Source organism: Elephantulus edwardii, unplaced genomic scaffold, assembly GCF_000299155.1.
Source record: "Elephantulus edwardii isolate Elephantulus edwardi_28Jun2011 unplaced genomic scaffold, EleEdw1.0 scaffold00205, whole genome shotgun sequence".
Taxonomy (NCBI): Eukaryota; Metazoa; Chordata; class Mammalia; order Macroscelidea; family Macroscelididae; genus Elephantulus; species Elephantulus edwardii.
In genome coordinates this window covers 3,886,410-3,895,661 of record NW_006399955.1, presented here as the reverse complement: position 1 = coordinate 3,895,661, position 9,252 = coordinate 3,886,410, and positions in this window count along the sequence as shown.

Sequence of the window (9,252 nt, the reverse complement as noted above, 5' to 3'; positions counted from 1 at the left end):
GCAGAAAGAGATCGCATTCTGTTTCTGTAAAAGTTTACAAACTTGGAAATATAGCATATGAGGCTGTTCTATTATGCCCCATAGGGTTGCTATAAGTAGGTTAACTTAATGGCCAACGACAACCGCATCTTTTCAATATCACCTATTAAGCAGAAAATAACAAGAAACATCTACATTATTTTGCTAGTTGTAAATGAAAATAACAGATATACTAGACTTTTTAAAGGTAAACATATGAATAGCTAAGATTTGTTTTATAGAAAAATATTAAATCATTATTTCTTTCCTTTTTTTTTTTAGCAGTTACTAGGAAGGTTTTAGAGGTCTAGTGGTAAGAAGCTGTGCTGTAATCCCAAAGGCAAGCAGTTCAAATCCACTAGTTGCTGTAGGAAAGAAGAATGAGCTATCTCCTCTCTTGTGTGTGTTACTGCCTCTGAAAACCTCCTGGCGGGTCAGGTATGATTCAGATCTGACTCAAGGGTGCACAAAAACAACAGCAAGTAATGTTTAAGAAAAGGCAGATAGTGCACATATTGAAAGGAATAAAATCTCTAAAGCAGTTCTAGGAATATATATTCAATTGCACTTCTCCCCTTCCATATGCTGTCATTTATATTTAGAAGCACAAACTCTATACATTTGAAATAGCCAGATGGCAACTTTTCTCTTCATTACAGAAATAAAATAGGGAATACAAGAGTCCCCTGGCAGAAACAGACTATGGTATTATATTTTAAAATATATATTTTGAAAATGAACATAAGATTGTGTCCCTTTTTAAAAAAATGTTTGTTCTCTACCTTTTTTAAGAATTAAGTTGACAACTCAAAAAATCTGATGAATATAGGAATCATATTTTTAAGTAAAAAATGAAAAGCTAAATAATATTAGCATGAATATGTGCAACTGTACCCTGAGAGAATACTGGTATTCACTTCAACTCTATGTGTAAAATTATCCTTGCATGACATTTGTAATTGTTTCTGTCAGGAAAATGGAAACCTTGCAGATATTTAGTAATGCACCTTAGAGAGCATGTAACCTTGGAGATTTGTGTAATGTACCTTTGGAAAATGGAAATTCTAGAGAGAGTTCATAAAGTAAGTCCTTGATACATGATAGGTAAATTCTTCTTGAGGCAATATTTGCCCTTGGCAAACCTGGTTTTATTATTTTATAGACAACAAAAATAAACTGGATAGTTTCATGATATCCAGATATGTTTATTAGAAAATTCTATGATTACCAGGAAGTTAAGAATTTGCACTGATAACTACCAATTTTTAACTCCACAAGGAGTCAGAAACGAGTTGTTATTCCATTCATCATTTCTACACGGACAGTAATGCAATTTCATTGCAAGATGACTTAAATTGACGTTTTTGAAAGACTTTGCACTAATGATAGAAATAAAACATGCATAAAATATTTCTATAAAATACCCTTTAATTTACAGTTATTTTCAATAAATTGAGGTTCAAAATAGTTATAACAAGTTTTACTTTGTACTGAATTACTAAAAATTCAAAGTGCTAAAAACAACTGAATTTTTTTTTTCTAGTATTAGAACTCTTAGAAACTTGTTGTTGTTGTTGTTGTTAAGTGCCGTCGAGTCGCAGGCGACTCATAGCGACCCTGTGAAGGAGAGTCCTTGACGCTTGGGTGCCTTCCATCCTCTCTCCAAGTTCATAGGGTTTCCGGAGGCAAGCTGTTATGGAAGTGGACGCCACTCTTCCTTCCACGCTTATTCAATCGGGGAGCTCCACCCCACCACTCTCAGTCAGCATTGGGTAGCCAACCATTTTAGAAGCTTAGTTTTATAAAACAGTGGCATAATGTTTCATATATCTATATGTATGCATATGTGAAGTATATATCTTTTTATTCTGTTGTTAATTACTATAAAGTCAATTCTGATTCATGCTACATAGAATTTTTGTGGTTTGTGATTTGTGGGGTTTTTTTTTTTTTAATACTGATTTATTTGTAAAGTTCTTATACGTTGTTCTTCACACTGGATCTTTCTCATTTCTTTCACTGCCTCCTTCCACCCACTAAATTGTGCAAGTCTGTGATTAACAACCCTCTGCCCGCCCCATCCTTACCCCTCTGTTCTCTCCCCTTTGGACCTTCATATTCATTTTACAATAATGGTTTTATACAGTATTCATCCTTATGGGACTGAGTTCACTAAGCATAATGCTTCCCAGTTCCTCCCAAGTTAGATAGTAATTTGCAAAAGTACTTCTGTGTGATGCATAGTATTCCATTGTGTACCGTAGTTTCTCAATCCATTCAATTGTGGTTGGACATTTGGGTTGTTTCCATGTTTTTTACAGTGATGAATAATGCTGCTATGGACATTCGTATACAAGTCTCCGTTTGTGTCTCTTTTAATTCTCTTAGGGTATCTTCTGAGCAGTGGAATAGCTGAGTCACTGGTACAATGACAGACACATAGATCAATGGAACAGAATTGAGAACCCAGAAATGGACCCAGTTATCTATGGTCAATTGAAATTTGACAAGGAGTTAAAATCTATCAAATGGAGAAATGATAAGCTTTTCAACAAATGGTACTGGAAAAATTGGGCTGCTTCATATAGGAAGCTGAAACAGGACCCACATCTCACACCATACACAAAAATTCACTCAAGATGGATAAGAGACCTGGGATTAAAGCCCCAAACCACGAAGTTTATCAAAGACAAACTGAGATCAAGTTTAGATGGCCTAGTTTATGGTATAAAGAGACAGCCAAATACAGTCAGAAATGCTGAATCTGAAGAGGATAAAATTGATGAATTAGACTTCCTTGATCAAATCATTGTGAACACCAAACATTTTTTCCAGCAGAGTGAAAAGAAAGCCTACTGCTTGGGCGGGGGGACCATTTGACAATACCATTTCAGAGAATCATATCAACAGTTTACAGTATCTTGCAGGTCCTCCAAAAGAAAAAAGGTGGATAACAAAATTACAAAATGGGCAAAAAACATGGAAAGACTTTCCACAGAGGAAAATAGTTGGATAGCCAAAAGACACATGAAGAAATGCTCAAAATCACTGGTAATAAGAGCGATGCATATCAAAACCATAATGAGCTACACAGAGTTTTTAAGGATGTAGCCTTTCAGAAGTAGACTTCTAGGATGTGAAATCTCAGACACCTCTGAGTAGACTTGTACTTCCAACTTCTACTGTTTACCTGGGAGGTGGATCAATCTCTATCATATATATATATGTATGTGTATATATATGTATCTATGTATGTGTATATGTTATATACATACATATATATATATGTATATATATATATGTGTGTGTATATATATATATATATATATATATATATATATATATATATGAAAGAGAGCACGAGAGTGAGCACGCTCTGGTGGTTTAATAACAAGAAGCTGCTCTGCAATTCCAAAGACACATGGTTCAAGGCCACCAATTGCTTCATGGGAAGATAGACATCTCCTCTCCTATGATTAATTGTCTCTGAAAACCCACTGGCAGGTCAGCTATGGGTCAGTTCTGACTTTAAAATACACCACCACCACCACAACATACATATCTATTCATAAAAATCTATATATAGTTCCTATATGAACCAATGATGATAAAAGAAGCTCAAAAAACACTGAAGTCACTGGAAAAAAATCAGCCCCCCCACCCCCAGGAATTGGTAGAAGAACAATTGACATGTTTCGACAAACAGATGCAGCCTTGGAAGTACTTACAAGTCTATGCTAGGAAATTTGTGAGACAGCTACCCAGGCCAGTTAACTGGGAAAGATCCATATTGTCCCCATTTTGAAGAAAGGTGATTCAACAGAATGTAGAAATTATCACACAATATTACTAATGTTACATTCAGGCAAAATTTTGCTGATGACCATCCAAGGATAATTGGAAAAGCATATTAATAGAGAACTGTCCAAGCTGGATTTAGAAGAGGTTAATGGGGCCAGAAATATCATTGTTAATGTAAGGTGGATCTTTTTTGAAAGCAGGAAATACCAAAGGCATGTCTATTTGTGTTTCATTTGACTACACAAAGACATTTCATTGTGTATCTCATAGCAAGGTATGGATGGATAACATAGAGAAGAATGGGAAATCCAAGAACACTTAATTGTGCTCATGTGAAACCTATACCTATTTAAGAAGGCTGCTGTGTGAACATAGCAGAAGAATGCTGTATGGCTTAAACTCAAGAAAGGTATGCATTAGGGCTATGTTATCTCTCTGTCCTATTTAGTCTGTATGTAGAGCAAATAATTTGAGAAGCTGGACTCCATTGGAGGAAGACTCATTAACAACCTTCACTATGCAAACTATACTAGCTTGTTTGCTGACAGCACAGATAACTTGAGGCCCTTATTGTAGAAAGTCAAAGATTACAGCCTTATAGCCTTAAGTATGTATTGCATATCAATATCAAGAAAAAGAAATCTCTACCACTAGGCCAACAGGCAGCATCATGATAGATGGAAAGAAAACTGAAGTAGCTAACAATTTCATCTTGCTAGGATCCACAATTGATACACTTGGTGACCACAGTCAAGAAGTCAAATATAAACATTGATTTTTGAAGGTCTGAACTCAATGACTTCTCCAAGTTACTAAAGAAAAGTGTTATCAGTCTAAAGACTGAAGTGCTCCTGATTCAAGCTGTGGTATTTTCAATTGTTTCCTTTTCATCTAAAAGCTATACCTTGGCTAAGAACAACAATAGAAGAATCAATAATCATACTTTTGAATTATGGTTTTGGAGAACAATATTGAATATCCCATAGATTGCCAAAAGAACAAAGAAACATGTCTTGGAGAGGATGTAGCCAGAGTACTCCTTAGAGGAAAGGATTACAAAACTCTGCCTCAAATACTTTGGACATGTTTCTAGGAGAGGCCAGGCTATGGAGAAGGACATCATACTTGTAAGAGTGGAGAGTTAGTGAAAGAGAGGAAGACTTTTGACAAGATGGACTGACATATTTACTAGAGCAATGAGCTCTAGGATAGAAGAGAAGGTGAGGATGGTGCAGAATAGGGAAGGATTCAGGTCTGCTGTTCATAGGGCCACTATAGACACCTAGAGAGTTACCTGACAAGTGTCTTCTGTGTTGCATTGACTATATAAATGTGTTTGACTGTGTGGATCACAACGGTGGCTAACTTTGAGAAGAATAGAAATCCCAGAACATTTGATTGTGCTTGTGTGAAACTTATACTTGGACCAGGAGGCAGTCATCGGAACAGCAAGGAAACACTAGGTATTTTAAAATTGGGAACAGTGTATGGCAGGGATGTGTCCTATCTCCCTACCTTCTTAATCTATATGCAGAACAGATTATCCTGGCGGCTGGGCTGTACAAAGAGGAATGTGGCATCAGGATTGGAGGAAGACTCATCAACAACCTGCATTATGCAGATGACAGAACCATGCTTACTGAAAATGAAGAGGAACTCAAATGCTTGCTGCAGAAGGTCAAGGACTGTAGCCTTCAATATGGATAGAAGCTCAATATCAAGAAAACAAAGATTGTCACCACTGGGCCAATTGCAGCATTATGATAGATTAAGAGATTGGGATTTTTGATAGCCTCTGTTTGGCTCCACAATCAACACTCTTGATACCAGCAGCCAGGAAATCAAAAGACATTGAACTAGGAAAGTCTGCTGTCAGAGAGCCCTCCCGTGTATTGAAAAGCAACAATGTCAATCTAGAGATTAAGGTAGGCCTGGTTCAGGCCATAGTCTTTGCAATTACTTTCTATGTGTCAGAAAGCTGGACAATGACTAGGAGTGATAGAAGGAGAATTGGTGCCTTTGAGCTGTGGTGCTGGAGAAGAGTATTGAGGGCACTATGGACTGATAGGAAAACAAACAGGTTTATCCTGGAAAGGGTCAGAGTGGGCTGCTCCTTGGAGGCAAGGATTCTGAGGTTCCATCTGACATACTTTGGACATGTTGCAAGGAAGGACAGATCCTTGGAGAGAGACATTATGCTTGGGAGGGTGGAGGGACAGTGTAGGAGGGGAAGAACCTCTATGAGGTGGATTGATTCAGTGTCTGGCATAATTAGGGTACGTATGTCATAGACAAAAAGCTTGACACAGGACAAAGCAGATTTCATAGTTATTGTACGTAAGGTCACCATGATTCACAATTGATGTGATGGAACATAACAACTACAACAGTATATCATTATATCCTATATATAGTCTATACTTGGGCTAGGAGGCATTCATCAGAACAGAGCAAGGAAGCACAAAATCAGGAAAGGCATGTGTCAGGAATGTGTCCTATCTCCATTTGTTGCTGTGGTGGTTATGTGCCATAGAGTCATAAAAAGGAAGGCTATCCAATAATGTTAATTAAAAAATACTGACAAAAAAACTTCAAAAATCTAATATTTATCATTGTTTCCATTGCAGAAAAATAGGCATCAGATCAAGTACATCAATAAATATATTTTAACATACACAGAAGAAATGTTGATTTTTTGATTGTCAGTCTGAAGACTAACAGGTACCTGATCAAGGTGATGGTCTTTGTAATTATCAAGAATGACAGGTGAAAAATGTATTCATTTGAGTTCATTGCTGGAGAAGAGTATTGAATGTACCATGGACTTCCAAGAGAACTACCAGGTCTGCCTTGGAAAGGGTGAAATGAAATTTCTCTTTGGAGATAAGGATTTTGAGGCTCTATCTCACATACTGTGGGCATGAAGCCAAGACAGATTAGTCTTTGGAGAAGGATAACATACTTGGAAAGGTCAAGGGACAATGCAGGAGAGGGAGACCCCACATGAGATGGATTGACACAATAACTAGGGTGTCAGAGAGAGTGCGATTCACTCAGGATAGAACAGGGTTCAGATCTAATGTGCGAGAGCCTCCATGAGTTGTGGTCAAATCCACAGCACTTAACAATAACAACAAAGAGTCTGGATAATTCTAAATATAAAATTATTTTCATGAAAATATAAATTTATGGTTTCTAAAAAATAATAAAATAATACTTGACATTGGAAGAAATTATTCTTAGATGCTGCAGTTTGGTTTTAATTGGTGCTGAATATTTTCTTTTTCTCTTTTATTGAATAATTCAAACTAAAACACATTTTAAAACACAACTATGTTTTCTAATTGAAGAGTTTTCTTTAAATGACAATTATTTTAGACAGGAAAGTGTTTACATGTTGTTTTCAGTGTCAAACTTTGGGCTGCAGTAGGGTTTCCATCATTGATACTACTGACATTTAGAATGGGATAATTCTTGGTTTTGGAGACTTTCCTGTATACTGTGTGATGTTTCACATAGTTGGCATCTATCCAGCAGATAGACTCTCCCTGAATCATGAAAAACAAACAAAAGATGTTTCCAGGCACCGTACTGACAAATGTGATTTTCAGGCCCAAACAACCCAGGTTGAAAACTACTGGACATTCTATTTGTTATCATGAGATGGTTCTGTCTTTGAAAGCAAGCTCATATGCCTAATACCATACTTTGCTATTCTGTTACTTTTTATTTCTAACATTATTATCTGTGGCATATAATATTATTTCTAACATATTATCTGTGGCATCTGCTTTGTGTCTGTATCAGTCTTTGGGTTTTTTTCTTTCATTTCTTCTTTCCTATCAACCTATTATTTGTATAGTTCTGGAGAATCAACTATGAGGGTGTTTCAATAACAGCATGCATACACTTAACAACAACAACAACATACTCAAAGTTATACAAGGCTTTCATTCATAGGGTCACTATGAGTCATCTACGACTCGATGGCACTTAACAACAATAACATACCCAGTAGGTTCTTAGATGTTACAAAAAACGGAGATTGCCAACAACTATATGCATCATGTTAAAATAGAATAAATCCATTTTTATACCTCAATAAGTGTGGAAGTATTTGTAAAATCTGTGAGTAAATATTAGTACTAATAAAATATATCAAAAGCACTACAATTACACACATTCTACAAATAGTTTCCTAAGTTTCAAATCTCTATAAATTGATTACATGAACAGAAGGTGCCAAATCCTTAAAAAGTTAGGTACAGTCCAAATCTTCCATGAAGACAATTATATGCTCGGCTTCTTAAGGACTGATGATATTTTTTTCTCTGTACATCCCAATGCTTCATATTTCAAACAATGTTTGGGAAGGAAGAAACCTATGGTGTTACAGCATATAGATGTTTAAATACACCCTACAGAAATAACTGTTAGTATAGTGGTAACAGCAGTAATTTCTTATTTAGACAGATGTAAATTTTGATGTCAGCACTATTATTTCACTCTACTGACTTGTATACTTCATAAAAGTTAAAGATCTTTTTGCAAGTTTTATTTATTGAGGAGCAATAATGTTAGTTTTAAAATTAATGTGTACCTGATTCAGGCCACAGTCTTTTCAATCACCTACTATGCATCTGAGAGCTGGACAATAAATAAACATGGTAGAAGATTCAATGCCTTTGCGTTGTGGTGTTGGAGAAGAGTTATGAATATCCTATATACTGCTAAAAGAACAAATTATATATATATCTTGGAGAAAGAGCAAGAGGCAAAGATGGTGAATGAAGCCAATGAGCAAATGTCACTTACTTTGGACATGTTGTTAGGAAAGACTATTCCTTAGAGATCATCAGCAAGCTTGGAAATGTGGAGGGTTAGGGAAAGAGAGGAAGACCCTCAATGAGATTAATTGATACAATATCATTGGCAATGGGTTCAAATGTGTTGGTGATGAAATTGGTGGTGCAGAATAGAAGGATTCAGATCTGTAGCCTATAGGATCATTATGAAATACTATTGATGAGGAATTTTTTTCCATATTAAGAGGTAATACATTTTGCTTTGTTGAAAGCATATATAATATATAGTGACTATATATGTCTGCAGGACTAAATACGTCTTACATGTTAAAAACTTTTCATAATAAGGGACAGTAATAAAAAATATTTTTAATATTGTCAAGGTGCCTATCTATAGCATCTGTCTGAAGGTCACCTACAATATTTCCTTCTAATGTATAACTTGTTATAAGAAAAAATATTTTATAGCCCGCTTTTGATATTAGAGAACTTGTAAGTACATTTATACTGAACAAGAAGCACTATTATCAAGGTCACAGTTGGCGGAAGCAATCAGAGGTGATTTCTCTCTGCATAGTCTATGATTCATCATAAGTAAAACTCTATTATGATATTAGACTTTTTATTA